This window comes from Pseudophryne corroboree, chromosome 2 (assembly GCF_028390025.1).
Source record: "Pseudophryne corroboree isolate aPseCor3 chromosome 2, aPseCor3.hap2, whole genome shotgun sequence".
In the NCBI taxonomy this organism is placed as follows: Eukaryota; Metazoa; Chordata; class Amphibia; order Anura; family Myobatrachidae; genus Pseudophryne; species Pseudophryne corroboree.
In genome coordinates, this window is record NC_086445.1 from 436,040,874 (window position 1) to 436,057,419 (window position 16,546).

Sequence of the window (16,546 nt, forward strand, 5' to 3'; positions counted from 1 at the left end):
AAAGTAGCATTACATCTGAGTCATGTGGCTTACGTTTCAGTGCCACTCAAGCACCTTTCTCAAAGCAGACAAAAGATGTCTGCTCTGGAGTGAGTCTGTCGCTTCCCTCCTCACGATGTATAAGAACCAGGCGGCACTCAGTGGACTTGGTGAAAAAATAGTGCTTTAGTCTGACAAAAAATAAGATTTTACTCACCGGTAGATCTATTTCTCGTAGTCCGTAGTGGATACTGGGACTCCGTAAGGACCATGGGGGAATAGCGGCTCCGCAGGAGACTGGGCACAACTAAAGAAAGCTTTAGGACTACCTGGCGTGCACTGGCTCCTCCCACTATGACCCTCCTCCAGACCTCAGTTAGGATACTGTGCCCGGAAGAGCTGACACAATAAGGAAGGATTTTGAATCCCGGGTAAGACTCATACCAGCCACACCAATCACACCGTATAACTCGTGATACTATACCCAGTTAACAGTATGAAATATAACTGAGCCTCTCAACAGATGGCTCAACAATAACCCTTTAGTTAGGCAATAACTATAAACAAGTATTGCAGACAATCCGCACTTGGGATGGGCGCCCAGCATCCACTACGGACTACGAGAAATAGATTTACCGGTGAGTAAAATCTTATTTTCTCTGACGTCCTAAGTGGATGCTGGGACTCCGTAAGGACCATGGGGATTATACCAAAGCTCCCAAACGGGCGGGAGAGTGCGGATGACTCTGCAGCACCGAATGGGCAAACTCTAGGTCCTCCTCAGCCAGGGTGTCAAACTTGTAGAATTTAGCAAATGTGTTTGACCCCGACCAAGTAGCTGCTCGGCAAAGTTGTAGAGCCGAGACCCCTCGGGCAGCCGCCCAAGAAGAGCCCACTTTCCTCGTGGAATGGGCTTTCACTGATTTAGGATGCGGCAGTCCAGCCGCAGAATGTGCAAGCTGAATCGTGCTACAGATCCAGCGAGCAATAGTCTGCTTAGAAGCAGGAGCACCCAGCTTGTTGGGTGCATACAGGATAAATAGCGAGTCAGTTTTCCTGACTCCAGCCGTCCTGGAAACATATACTTTTCAGGGCCCTGACTACGTCCAGTAACTTGGAATCCTCCAAGTCCCAAGTAGCCGCAGGCACCACAATAGGTTGGTTCACATGAAAAACTGATACCACCTTAGGAAAGAATTGGGAACGAGTCCTCAATTCCGCCTTATCCATATAAAAAATCAGATAAGGGCTTTTGCATGACAAAGCCGCCAATTCTGATACACGCCTGGCCGACGCCAAGGCCAACAGCATGACCACTTTCCACGTGAGGTATTGTATCTCCACGGATTTAAGTGGCTCAACCCAATGCGACTTCAGGAAATCCAACACCACGTTGAGATCCCACGGTGCCACTGGAGGCACAAAGGGGGGCTGACTATGCAGCACTCCCTTAACAAAAGTCTGACCTTCAGGCAGTGAAGCCAGTTCTATTTTGGAAGAAAATCGATAGAGCCGAAATCTGGACCTTAATGGAACCCAATTTTAGGCCCATAGTCACCCTGACTGTAGGAAGTGCAGAAATCGACCTAGCTGAAATTCCTCCTTTGGGGCCTTCCTGGCCTCACAGCACGCAACATATTTCCGCCATATGCGGTGATAATGGTTTGCGTTCACTTCCTTCCTAGCTTTAATTAGCGTAGGGATAACTTCCTCCGGAATGCCCTTTTCCTTCAGGATCCGGCGTTCAACCGCCATGCCGTCAAACGCAGCCGTGGTACGTCTTGGAACAGACAGGCCCCCTGCTGCAGCAGGTCCTGTCTGAGCGGCAAGAGGCCATGGGTCCTCTGAGATCATTTCTTGGAGTTCTGGGTACCAAGCTCTTCTTGGCCAATCCGGAACAATGAGTATAGTTCTTACTCCTCCCCTTCTTATTATTCTCATTACCCTGGGTAAGAGAGGCAGAGAAGGGAACACATACACCGACTGGTACACCCACAGTGTTACCAGAGCGTCCACAGCTATGGCCTGAGGGTCCCTTGACCTGGCGCAATATCATTGTAGCTTTTTGTTGAGGCGGGACGCCATCATGTACACCTGTGGCCTTTCCCAACGGTGTACAATCATTTGGAAGACTTCTGGATGAAGTCCCCACTCTCCCGGGTGGAGGTCGTGTCTGCTGAGAAAGTCTGCTTCCCAGTTGTCCACTCCGGGAATGAACAGTGCTGACAGTGCTAACACATGATTTTCCGCCCATCGGAGAATCCTTGTGGCTTCTGCCATCGCCATCCTGCTTCTTGTGCCGCCCTGTCGGTTTACCTGAGCGACCGCCGTGATGTTGTCTGACTAGATCAGCACCGGCCGGTGTTGAAGCAGGGGTCTAGCCTGACTTAGGACATTGTAAATGGCCCTTAGTTCCAGAATATTTATGTGTAGGGAAGTCTCCTGACTTTTCCATAGTCCTTGGAAGTTTATTCCCTGTGTGACTGCCCCCCAGCCTCGAAGGCTGGCATCCGTGGTCACCAGGACCCAGTCCTGTATGCCGAATCTGCGGCCCCCTAGAAGATGGGCACTCTGCGGCCACCACAACAGCGAAACCCTGGCCCTTGGAGACAGGGTTATCCGCCGATGCATCTGAAGATGCGACCCGGACCACTTGTCCAACAGATCCCACTGGAAGATCCTTGCATGGGACCTGGCGAATGGAATTTCTTCGTAAGAAGCTACCATCTTTCCCAGGGCTCGCGTGCATCGATGCACTGACACCTGTATTTGTATTAGGAGGTCTCTGTCTAGAGACGACAACTCCTAGGACTTCTCCTCCGGGAGAAACCCTTTTTTTCCTTTTCTGTGTCCAGAACCATACCCAGGAACAGTAGACGGGTCGTAGGAACCAGCTGCGACTTTGGAATATTCAGAATCCAGCCGTGCTGTTGTAGCACTTCCCGAGATAGTGCTACTCCGACGAACAACTGCTCCCTGGACCTCGCCTTTATAAGGAGATCGTCCAAGCACGAGATAATTATTTCGGCCATTACCTTGGTAAATACCCTCGGTGCCGGGGACAGACCAACGGCAACATCTGGAATTGGTAATGACCATCCTGTACCACAATTTTGAGGTACTCCTGGTGAAGAGGGTAAATAGGGACATGCAGGTAAGCATCCTTGATGTCCAGTGATACCATGAAATTCTCCAGGCTTGCAATAATCGCCCTGAGCGATTCCATTTTGAACTTGAACCTTCGTATATAAGTGTTCAAGGATTTCAATTTTAGAATGGGTCTCACCGAACCGTCTGGTTTCGGTACCACAACATTTTGGAATAGTAACCCCGGCCTTGTTGAAGGAGGGGTACCTTGATTTCACCTGCTGGAACTACAGCTTGTAAATTGCCGCCAGTACTACCTCCCTTTCTCCGAGGGCAGCAGGCAAGGCTGATGTGAGGTAACGGCGAGGGGGAGTTGCCTCGAACTCCAGCCTGTATCCCTGTGATACTACTTGCAGAACCTAGGGATCCACCTGTGGGCAAGCCCACTGGTCCCTGAAGTTCCCGAGACGCGCCCCCACCGCACCTGTCTCCACCTGTGGAGCCCCAGTGTCATGCGGTGGACTCAGAGGAAGCGGGGGAAGATTTTTGATCCTGGGAACTGGCTGTCTGGTGCAGCTTTTTCCTTCTTCCCTTGTCTCTGTGCAGAAAGGAAGCGCCTTTGACCCGCTTGCTTTTCTGAAGCCGAAAGGACTGTACCTGAAAATACGGTGCTTTCTTAGGCTGTGAGGAAACCTGAGGTAAAAAAAATTTCTTCCCAGCTGTTGCTGTGGATACGAGGTCCCAGAGACCATCCCCAAACAATTCCTCACCCTTATAAGGCAGAATCTCCATGTGCCTTTTTTTTTTTTAATTCAACAATTTTTATTAGATTTTTTTTTTTTTAAATTGTGTTTATTGAAAAGAAGCAAAAAGAGGCAACACACATTCAACGTTATTAACATATAGAATAAAAGATAAACAGACTAATCTATCATCCGAGTTTTATAGTGATATGTTGAATTGTGGAGTATTGGAAAAACCAAATTGCCAAATCCCAAATTATCTTGAAGTACAGTGTTACAAAATAAATCAATTGCGCACATATATGGCTGAATTTAGAAGTGGCGTAGTAGATATCCAATGGAAAAAGACCTATGTGAAAAGGCTCAAAACAGTGGTAACCCATCAGTGAGAATTGCCATATTATACCAAGTAGACAGTCTTACTACTTTACGAATGCTTTCTTTGGTGTTAACAGGTAATGTTATTATATAGGGAAGCCATATCGAAAAAAATTTGGTAGCCCGGGATTCAACATCTAAAGAGCATTCTGTCCAATCCATTTGGAATAGGAATGATAGCCGAGGTAGCATAAGAGACACGGAAATATGATCTTTCTGTATCCACTGAGATAATATTGTTTTTTTCGCTGCTGCTGAGATGCGAGCCAGAAGTAATCTTTTGCCCTTGGGTAGAGCTGGGGTTTGAGGTTCTATGAAATTCCAAAATGCCCATGCCATTGACATTGTAAATGGTATACCCAGGTTAACTTTGATGTATGTTTGTATTAGATCCCAGAATGATTGTATAATTGGGCAAGACCATAGGCAGTGTATTATATCGGCATCAGGGGCCCTGCATTTAAAGCATTGAGAGTCGTCTGCGGCCCCTGTAAGGAATCGCAGACGAGGGGTGTAATAAGCTCTATGTAGAATTTTTAAATGCATCTCTGCATATGAGGAAGATACCAATTGCTTGTCAAGCAAATTAGACCATCTAATAATAGTGTGTATATCCACTCCCGTAAAGACATCTTTCCATTTAGCTATGCCCGTGGTGAGCTTTGGTGTAGTCAATCTTCCGTCTGATATAGGAGTAAATCAATGATGTAGAATGGGGAGAGTCCAAACGTTGTCGTACAATACCATCTAGTGGAAAAGCAAGATCAATAGGCTGCAGATGGGTAATAACATGTGTGGCAAAGCTGCGTATCTGGAAATATGCAAAAAATGGGAAATTTAAGGTCGGGTATCTAGCTTGTAATTGGGACAATGATAATATCGTTGAACAATCGTCATTCAGAAATTGAAATAAGGACCGAAGACCCCCGAGGTGCCAACTGTGAACGACCTCATCCGCCTCTCCTCCCTGAAAGGCTGGATTCCCTAACAAGGGCTGAAATAAGGAATGTGCCAGAATGAGTTTAGAACGTTTTCTAATTTGGTGCCACGCCTTGTAAGGAGCATATAGCAATGGAATTAATTTAATATCCTGTAGTAACGAGGGGTTCGGGAAATGTAATATTTGTAGCAGATCATGGCTAGGCAGTAAGGCCTGTTCTAGTGCCTTATCAACGAAATTGTCTCCCCAACCTATCCAATCTAAGGCGCATCTATAATTAGCCGCTAATGAGTAGTCCTCCGGACATGGGAGATTGACTCCTCCAAGTGAGGGTGGTTGTTTTAATTTAAATAAAGCTATACGAGGACGCTTATTCGCCCACATAAATTTTGTAATGGCTTTGTTTATTGTATGAATATCTTTTTTCAATAGTAAAAACGGAAGCATCTGCATCGGGTAGAGTAAGCGAGGAAAAGACACCATTTTATACAGATGACACCTACCCAAATAAGAAATTGGCAGGTGTTGCCATCTCGCAAAGTCCTCGACCATCTTATTAATATAGTGAGAGAAGTTTAGTGAATACATTTCTGAGGGGTTAGCTGACACCCGTATACCTAGATATTGTATATAATTATGCGCCCATTTAAATGGGAATTTATCGTTCCAACCCTTGCTCGCATCATCTCCCAATGCCAGTGCCTCCGTCTAGTCAAAATTAATTAAAAATCCTGATATTAAATTGAAGGTCTCTAATGTGGTCAGTAGTGAGGGAAAGGATGTTATAGGCTCACTGAAATACAGTAGTAGATCATCCGCGAATGTGGAGACCCTTACGGTGTGTGATCCCACCTGGATACCCTTCCAAGCCATATCATTTGCGAACATGCGTATAAGTGGGTCCAGAGCTAAATTAAACAGCAAGGGGGAAAGGGGGCATCCCTGTCTTGTTCCCCTAAATAGCTGAAATGATTTGGTGTTTAATCCATTAATCGTGATAAAAGCTTGTGGCGTGGCATACAATGTTTTAAAAATATCAATAAACTGAGTACCAAAGTGTTGGGCATGTAAGACTCGCAGTATATGTGCCCAGGAGACACGATCGAATGCCTTGTCTGCATCACAACTGACTATAAGGGCATTTTTATATTTTGATTGTTTTGAGCTATGTATCGCCGCCAATAGGGTACGGACGTTGTGTACAGAAGTTCTATTTCTAACAAACCCATTTTGGGCTGGGTGTAAAATTCGCTGTAGAATGGGTTGGAGTCGAAACGCTAATAATTTGGTAAATAATTTTAGGTCCTGATTCAATAGGGAGATCGGCCTATAAGATTGGACACGTGTGGGATCTTTTCCCGGTTTCGGGAATACTACTATTCTCGCTTCATCGAACCCAGTCGGGGCTGGATTCCCTAGCAATAATGAATTAAAAAGAGCTAGCATGTAAGGCATCAAGTGAGGAGCCAGAATTCGGTAATACTCTGCCCCAAAACCATCCGGTCCGGGAGATTTCCCTTTTTTCAATAATTTAATCAGGGATAATAATTCAGGTTCCTGAATTGGCGTCGTCAGAGATTCCCTCTCTTCCTCCGTCAAAATCGGAAGTCCCGACGCATCCAGAAATCTCAGGCCTTCTAGTGGATGATCAGGAGGCGATTCATACAAAGTTTGGTAGTAACGTAGGAATTCCTCTGAAATAGCGAGAGTATCCGTAACGTTAGAGGTGGGGTCAATAGACAATTGGGTGATACGTGAGGGAGCAGAGTACGACCGAACCAAATTTGCCAACAACCTGTCTGATTTATTGCCAGTCCTAAAAAATTTGTTTCTACGAATGTCATGAGAAAAACTCGCCCGTTCGGTACATAGGGCATCATATTGTTGCTTAGCTGTAAGATAGGCCTGGCGATTTTCAAGTGAATAGTGTGATGAGAGTAGATTATAAGTTCTAGTCAAATTTTTGCTAAGATCACCTAGCTGGTTATTAAGTGCCTTGCGTCTCCTGGAGACATATTCCATGATCTGACCACGTAGTACGGGTTTTGAGGCGGACCAAAATAAATTAATATCTTCGACATGTTCCATATTATCAGTTTTATAATTTTGAAATGATTGTTCAAGATGTAATCGGAAGTCCGAGGAGTTTTCCATATAAGCTGGAAACTTCCAATTATAAGAGCGTGGTATTGGAGTGTTGAATTTTAAAGTAAACCACACCGGGGCATGATCAGAAAGGAGGATTGGGTCTATCTGTGAGTGTACTACCTGTTGCAGAAGGGTATCCGCGATCAGCCAATAATCTAGTCTGGATGAGGTATGGTGAGGGTGCGAGTAAAATGTATACTCGCGAGAATCGGGATGTTGGCACCTCCAGGGGTCACTTAGTCTCAACGTGTTAGTCAATAACGAAAGCGATGGGGGAGCAACAGAGCCATGGGAGTTAGCAGATGTGGATCTATCCAATCCAGTCAACTGGACACAGTTAAAGTCCCCGCCCAGAATTATAGCGCCCTCTGCCCAGTCTTGTAACTTTGCGTAAATCTCTGTGAAAAATTGGGCATTAGGTCCCGTGGGAGCATAAATGTTGGCAATTGTGTAGGATATATCATGTATAGTCAGTTTTATAAATAGATACCTTCCTTCTGGGTCTATCAAGCAGTCATTAATATTGTAAATTAGAAATTTGCTAAAAATTATCATAACCCCTCTTTGTTTGGAAGTGTAAGATGCTGTTTTAAAGTCTCCTATCCATGTATCTCTTACCACATTGGGATCCAAAATCTTCCAATGTGTTTCTTGTAATAAAACTATATCCGGTCGCAGACGTTTTAGGTGGGTCAGGATTTTTTTCCGTTTTATGGGGGAGTTCAGGCCCTCCACATTCCATGTTACTAATTTAAGGGCCGTTTTTAGCTCTTTGGGGGGATTAACCATTGCTGTCATTTAACCGATGCCTACCCTAGGCCAAAGAGTAACATTTTCAACTTTCTTTGGAGAACCCTTATCCGTCCCAGCAAGCAGACAAGGGGGAGGCAAATATCGGCCCAGTAAGGGGAGATGTAAACATATCACATGTATGCGGAGTATGCCATGTGTGTTAGCCACAATTAACCTTTCAACAATTATCAAGAACCATTTTAAACTTATACGAACCCAATAGTATGTCCATCCGGGTGGTATCCCCGCAGGGACTTGCAGGGCACCATCATACCAGTGTAACAATAATAATTTCAAACCAGGTGGACATCTAAAACTAGAGCATTTTGAAAGCTGAGTAGGTAGAAGAAGAAGAATAAGAAGAAGAAGAAGGAAATTCAGCAGGGTGCAGAAAGAGAATAAAAAAAAGAAGAGGGCAAGCGAGCCAAGGAAGAGAAAAGTAAACAAAAACAAAAATACGAGACTTTCCATAATGAATGCGGTCCCTAAAGGACTCCAGTTAGAACTATGAAATGTTACATCATAGCTGGGCATTAAACAACCTGTAAGAAGCCAATAACAGTTTAAGCAAAAAATAACCATCCATGACCTGAATGTTCAATAAATTTGAAGATTTTAACATAGTGATATTCTGCAATGTCAATCCGCATCATCCATCCTAGACGAACATGATGAAGCCATTGAGTCCACAAAGTTTTTCGCGGCTTGTGGAGTATCAAAGAAGTAGGATTTTCCTGAGTACGTGACCCTCAGCTTGGCAGGATACAATAGAGCAAATCGAAGTTCCATCTCGAACAGGCATTTACATATCGGGGAAAACTCTCGTCTCTTTGCCGCCACCATGTATGAGAAGTCTTGAAAAAGTAGAATCTTGGACTCTTGATATTTGAGAATGGAACGTTTCCTGTAAGCATCTAGTAGACGGACCTTGTCAGCGTAATTCAAGAACTTCATGATAACTGGTCTAGGCCTGTCCTTGGTAGGTTGTCGATCTGGGCCAATGCGGTGGACGCGCTCGATCACCAAGGAGTCAGTATCAGATACGCATCCCAGCTCTCTCGGCAACCATTGGGAGACCAAGTCCATGAGTTCGTAAGGTTTTACCGTTTCCGGGAGTCTTATGAGGCGCACATTACTTCTTCTGCTTCTGTTCTCTAAATCTTCAAGTTTCTCCTGCATGGACATCACAAGTTTATCCTGTTCAGTTAGTGCTGCTTTAGCCGTTGTTAAATCGTCCTCGAGGTCGGAGATTCTTTGCTCCGCCTCTGATATACGTTGGTCATGATGGTTCAATTGGGTAAGAGCGGAATCCAATGAATCCTTCAAAGGCGCCAATTTTTGATCCAAGAGTGAAGCCAATATGTCAGTGATCTCATGCGTAGTAAAGGATTTAGTTGGATCAGTTGTTGTAGTAAGTGATGAGCGTCCCAATGGGTTGTTGGTGAGACCAGATGCCGGTGACTGAGGGCTGTCTGCAGGAATATTGTCTCGACCCCGGCCTTTATTCGCTTGTGAGCCGCGGGGATTTCTTGGGGTTTTAGCCAGGTACTTATCCATTGCCAGGAATTGTCGTACAGCGTTTGAGGTGTGTATGGGTCAGGTGACCTATAATGTCCAGCACCCAGTAGTGATGATTATTTATGTATAGGTATGAAATAATAGAAATAAATAAAAAAAATAAAAATAAGAAAAAGTAATAGTAAAATAAAAATAAATAAATAAATAAATAAAAAAAATAAAAAATAAAAAAAAAGTCCAGATAGTGAGGTAAGTCTCAGTTATATTCAGGCTTGCTTACCCTTGTCGTCAGGTAGACAATGTAGCTGACTATTCTCTCCCTCTGTGTGGAGAGTGGTCACGGTCCAGCCAGCAACCACTGCTATCCACTCTGTGCTAGCTTGTGTGCAGCCTGTGACATCCAAGATGGCCGCCGGGTGAGGGATTCTCCGGAGTAGAAGGGCTCTGGCGGCTTCTGCAGGGTCAGGTGGGCCGTTTCTGGCCGTCAGGCAGGGAGCCCGCGGTCAGGTTGTCCGGTCCCCGGGGAGCAGGGGGGAGATTATGTAGTGCCGCTGTCGCGGACGGAATAGAAGCCTCCGTTCCGCCGCCCTGGAAGTCAGCAGCGGTTCCCAGACGAAATCGAGGCCCCGGCTTTTGCTGATCTCGTAGGCCGGAAGTCACGGAGCCGTTTATAGTGGCTCTTCTGACCCGCTGATGGGTCCTTTTGTAGCCAGCCAGTGTGGGGAGTCAGATGAGGTGGGGAACGAGGGTCCAGTGGGCTAAATAAGTTATTTATGCTGTTTTACAGCAGACGCCGGGATAGAGCTCATCCAGAGCACGTCTTACTCCCTAACCCAGCAAGCCACGCCCCCTTTATTAGATTTTTTATATAGAAAGACAAGAACAGGGAAGACCTTCATGATAGAGACAAATCAAAAACCGGAGAAAAACCGGTATAGTTACAATATTTCAACATAAGGTGTTTTAAGTCACATCAGTGAAATCAACAAATACATACATAGTCGGTAGCTGTAAGCTTGGGTAAGAGGCAAAGGATGAACAATCTTAACCTACATGAGGTCTAGGAAATTATAAAGACTGTACCGGTGTGCGTTTCAACATAAGAAATCATCATATACCTAAGGCCAAGCACCCAGTTCTACCTGAGGATTTACAGAACATCAATATACCTGAGAGGTCAGTAAAGAAGACAAACAGGGGGAGGGGGGGGGGGAGGGGGAACAAATGGGGAAGACAATACAAGTATAATCAGCTCATGAATGAGTGGCGTCCAAGGACATCTTAAGTAAGACTAGTGAAAAGGCATTTCAGGCATGTTTAGCCACTCTAACCAAAGAGGAGGTCAGTACCTAAATGGCATCGGACTGAACATACAGCGTGGGGTATTAAAATTAATATATTTACATTTCTAGGAAAAGAACAAGAGATCTCAAAGGAACAGTACATGGGCCTAAGTTGTCAAGAGGCTCTATCGATTTGTCTATATAGGTACCACGTTGTGGTCTCAAAAAGTTTATAGATGAACGTTTGAATATCCGGGTCTAGAGTATCAATATACCTTTCCCACTTCCTGGCAAACCGCCTGACCCCTAATTCAATATCAGGAAGAGTAGCGCGCCTCTAAAAATAAATAATCCGGAGGGTCATGTGCTTCACAGCCATCAAAGAAGGGGCAGACGGTTTGATCCAATGGTTAAGAATTTGTTTCTTGGCTATTGTTAGGATAACAGAGAGTACCGGAACAATGTCCCTATCTTCAGGCCCAAGAGACCACTCCCTAAAATCAAGTAACAAACACGCCTTCGGGCGTTTTATTAACCGTAAGTTAAATACTGTGTTGAGATAAGCGACCACCTTGTACCAATACTTAGATATTTTTCGGCAAGACCACATATTGTGGTACAAGGTGGCACTCTGCGCAGTACATTTGATGCAGCAGCCAGTGTCGTCTGGGACCATGTGTGCCCTCTGATTAGGTGCTATATATGCCCTTTGGAGCGTCTTCAAGTGTACCTCTTGCAAAGAGGCAGAGTGTAAAAATCTAAAAGTGGGTAAAATATCTAGCAATTCAGCACTCGATCCCATATTGGGGATATCTCTGGACCACGAGGACAACGCAGGGTCCCAGAGCCGGTCCCTATATGAGACCCTAAAGGTGTTTCTGAAATAGCTGAGATGGTAAGGACAGTCTTTAGTGAGCACCATTAAGGTGCGCAGCGGTTCTGTGGTAGCCTCAGAAATCATAGGATGAGACTGGGATTGAGCAAAATGTCTAGCCTGCAGGTACATAAAAAATTCTCGGTGGGAAATACCAAATTTTGTCTGGATATCAGAGAAAGAAAGCACTACGTTTCCTCCTGGGTCGTATATGTCTCTAATAGCTGCGATCCCCTTTTCTCTCCAGCTCAAAAAATGTGTGTTATCAAGGCCAGGAAGGAAACATGGGTTACCCCAAAACGTAGTGTGAAGAGAGGTGTCAGGTTTTCTCTGTGCTTTGGTGTGTGTGGCCTGCCATGCTCGATGTGTATGCCAAAATAAAATATTATGTTTTATCCCAGATGGGAGACGGGAGTTTGGGGTGTGTAAGAGTGCAGCAGGGGAGAAAGGATGGAATACGGCCAGTTCAAGTGTCAGGTTCGTAAATACTGATCTGCCCCAAAGCCAGTCTGTGATATACCTGCTCTGCTAAATAGGACAGGATCCGGGATTCCCATACCTCCCTCTTCACGTAATAACTGTAATCTAGCGTAGGGGACCCTTGGTCGTTTTCCGGCCCATAGAAATCTAGTGAAACATTGTTTAAGGAAAAGGACATCTTTCTCAACGAGGGCAATAGGGAGCATAAGCAGAAAATAAGCAATCTTGGGAAAGATCACAGATTTAATAACTTCTGCGCATCCATAAGAGATAGGGGCAGAGACGCCCAGTCAGTAAGTATTTTAGACACTTTGGACAAAATAGGCCCAAAGTTAATCGCATATAGATCCGGGAGGGAAGTAGGAATCTGAACTCCTAAATATTTAAGACTATCTCGGGTCACTGGGAATCAGGACAGGACCGGGTGTAATGGAAAGAGGGAAGAGTCCCCTAAAAGGAGGAGAAGCTCGGATTTAGATATATTAATCTTGTATCCCGCAAAGGAACCAAATTGTTCAATCAGGGAGACAATCGCAGGGATGGACGTATCCGGATGAGAAATAAATAGAAGCATGTCGTCGGCATACAGTGATAATTTTACCGTGGTGTCCATGATTTTTATGCCTGTAAAGTCGGAAGAATTTCTCAGGGCAACAGCTAAGGATTCTAAAGCTAAGGCAAACAATAAAGGTGACAAGGGGCAGCCCTGTCGTGTGCCACTCTGGATAAGGAAAGGGGAAGAGAGAATATTATTCCCTAAAACTTGTGTTGAGGGAGATTCATAAAGCCGGGAAATAAGAGAGACAAAGTCTTCAGGTGCACCAAAGCGATGGAGCGTTTCATACAAATGGTCCCAAGTGACTAGGTCGAACGCCGTTTCGGCATCAATGGACAATACCAAGCCCACTGACACTAATGTACTATTGTCCATTAGTGTCAGTGGGCTTGGAGAGCTGGAAGGCCTGCATAACAGTCAAGACCTTTCGGATATTGCTCACTGATTGCCGACCCCAGATAAATCCAGTCTGGTCGGTATGCACTATATCAGGGACTATGAACTTGAGTCTATTAGAGAGGATTTTAGTGAATAATTTATAATCCGTGTTTAAAAGGGAGATCGGACGATAAGAACTGGGAGACTCAGGATCCCGGCCAGGCTTCGGTATAACCTTTATGACGGCTGAATTAAAATATTGGGGCAAGGAAGCACCATGCATAAAAGAACTAAATAAGACAGAGAGAGGTTCGCTCAGTCTAGTAGATAGAATTTTATAGTACAGGTTGAGTATCCCATATTCCGAAATACGGAATATTCCGAAATACAGACTTTTTTGAGTGAGAGTGAGATAGTGAAACCTTTGTTTTTTGATGGCTCAATGTACACAAACTTTGTTTAATACACAAAGGTATTAAAAATATTGTATTAAATGACCTTCAGGCTGTGTATATAAGGTGTATATGAAAAATAAATGAATTGTGTGAATGTAGACACACTTTGTTTAATACACAAAGTTATAAAAAATATTGGCTAAAATAACCTTCAGGCTGTGCGTATAAGGCGTATATGAAACATAAATGCATTCTGTGCTTAGATTTAGGTCCCATCACCATGATATCTCATTATGGTATGCAATTATTCCAAAATACGGAAAAATCTGATATCCAAAATACCTCTGGTCCCAAGCATTTTGGATAAGGGATACTCAACCTGTAGTCATTGGCGAAACCGTCAGGGCCCGGAGTCTTCCCAGTCTTCAGCCCAGCTATTGCTAGAGAAACTTCTTCAGTGGTGATAGGTGCAAGAAGAGATGTACAGTGCGACTCTGACATTTGAGGCAGATCAGTAGAAGACCAAAAGCTAGACTTGTGTGTCTGGTTAATAGGAGGACGTGAATACAGTGTGGTATAAAAAGACTGTAGCACTTCAGCTATCTCGGCCGAGGTCCGCACTCTGTCTCCACCTTGGGTGATCAGAGAGTGAATGACCACTTTAGGGTGCCTGACTTTTAACAAACGTGATAACAGTTTGCCAGACTTGTTGCCATATCTGTAAATGCTACAGTCCCTTGCAAATGAATATTTCACTTCCATTTGAGAAAGGAGGGTATCAAACAGTGTTTTTTGTGTAAGGTATCGTTCTCTAGTAGAAGGGGAGGGGGAGGATTTAAATTCCTGGAAAGAGTAAGGGCCGCCTGAGTTTCCAAGTATTGTGAATTTAAATCTAAATCCCTTTTTTTGCTATAGGAAATAATGTGTCCCCGTATAACTGATTTTGATGCCTGCCAGAAAAGAGCAGGATCATCGCTCAGAGTTTCTCCATTGTGCGTATGATAATCCAACCACGCTGCATCTAATGAGGAGCGGAATTTCAGAGAGCCACTTAAATGAGAAGGGAAGTGCCAGGAGCGAAAAGGGGATTTTTCTGAAAGGAGCATCAATTTCATCCAGCATAAAGCATGGTCTGAAATACAGATATCCTCGATTTTAGAGTCAGACACTTTTGAGAAAAGGGAGTCAGATAACAGCAGATAATCAATCCTCGAGAGCGTGTGGTGCGCAGCTGAGAGACATGTAAATTCCCTTTCTAATGGGTAGCATGCGTGCCACACATCTACTAAGGACAACTGCGAGCAGATATAGGGGATACCAATACGTGGTAACGAGGGGGGAACGCGAGGGGGAGGGGATTTATCCATGGTTGAAGAAGAATATAAATTAAAATCTCCACCCAGGATTATGGGAATTTCAGAGTAACTTAGTAGCTTAGTGACCATGTTTGTGTAAAATTGCTTAGAGTACTGATTGGGAGCATAGATATTACAGAGTAGGAACCTGGATGTATACAATGTGACCTCTGCCAGTACATACCGACCCTGAGTGTCATCTAAAATCGCTTGGACAGAGATAGGGACCATGTGTCTTGCTAATATAATCACTCCCCTAGCCTTAGATGAGAAGGAGGAAGAGGCTACCACAGACCAACCCATAGTGTTCAGTTTCACCACCTCATTTGGCATGAGGTGAGATTCCTGAATGAAAACGACATCCATCCCCACCTTCCGGAGATAGAGTAAAATCTTCCTGCGTTTAGCTGGGGAGTTGATCCCTCCCACATTCAACGTGCCGATTCTTAGACTAGCCATGCATCAAATGAACTGGGAGCACCTGAAGACCTGCACAGTAACCATAATATCTACAGTCGCCGAGAAACGAGTACCAATCATACCAGGGTGGACACATGAGGAGAAAAGAAGGGGAGGGGGAGAAGGAAAGAAGGACAAGAACAAAGAAAACACATAAAATATAACATTAACATTGTGAAAGAAAGTCCTGCTAAGGACAATCATAACTTCAGAAAACGAGAACAACCGGTTCGAGCAAGCACAGAGGCCGTCTTTGACCGCCACTGAACCAGCCAGAATTTGATAACCTGAGGAAAAAGTGAGGGGAGGGGCGCCCTTACCCACCCTCGGCAACATAATATATGAAAATATACATAAGAAAAATAACCAGAAAATATCAGAGCACACAGAGCTTGTTACAAACAAAGAAAAGTGCAGCCTGTCACATAAGTAGAAGGGGGAAAAATCTCCGCTAAGCATATATAGGCATTCTAGAAAGATTGCACATCCAGGAAAAAAAACAAAACAACAGATGAATAAGAAAAATCTAGAACATAAAACATAGCAAAATGGTTCGGCCCGTTGTATAGGACCAAAGGCTCTTTTGGGAGGAGAAAACACCCGCAGCGGCTTCTACAGCAATAATTAATTTAAATTAGATTGGCGGACATAGCCGGAAACAGAGAAGTCCAGGAGCAATACTCAGCCATCTCGCTCCAGGGTGTCGTCCACCTGAGAGGAGTCGTCATCTGCCTGGGAGGCCTCGGAGACATAAGCTTCTGCATCTGCATGATTTGTAAAGTCTCGAAAAGAATTTCCATCAAACAGACGTAGTCTTGCTGGGAAGAGCAGAGCGATTTTTTTATCCGCCTTTACCAAACGGGAGCAAAGGGGGGTAAATTCTCGACGTGCCCGGGAAACCTCCGCGGAGTAGTCCTGGAAAATGGCCAAACGAGCTCCCTCCCATTGTAAATTCCTATGCTTCCTGGATGCCGACCATATTGCCTCCTTATGGAGAAAGTTCAGACATTTAAATATGACCACACGTGGTCTGCTATTAGGTGCAGAACGTGGGGGACCCAGTCTGTGAGCTCTCTCAATAACTAAGCCAGTGCATTCATCCTGGATATGCAGTAAATCAAGGAAGGACGTTTGCAAAAACAGAGTCAAATCAGGACCTTTCAATGATTCAGGGAGCCCCA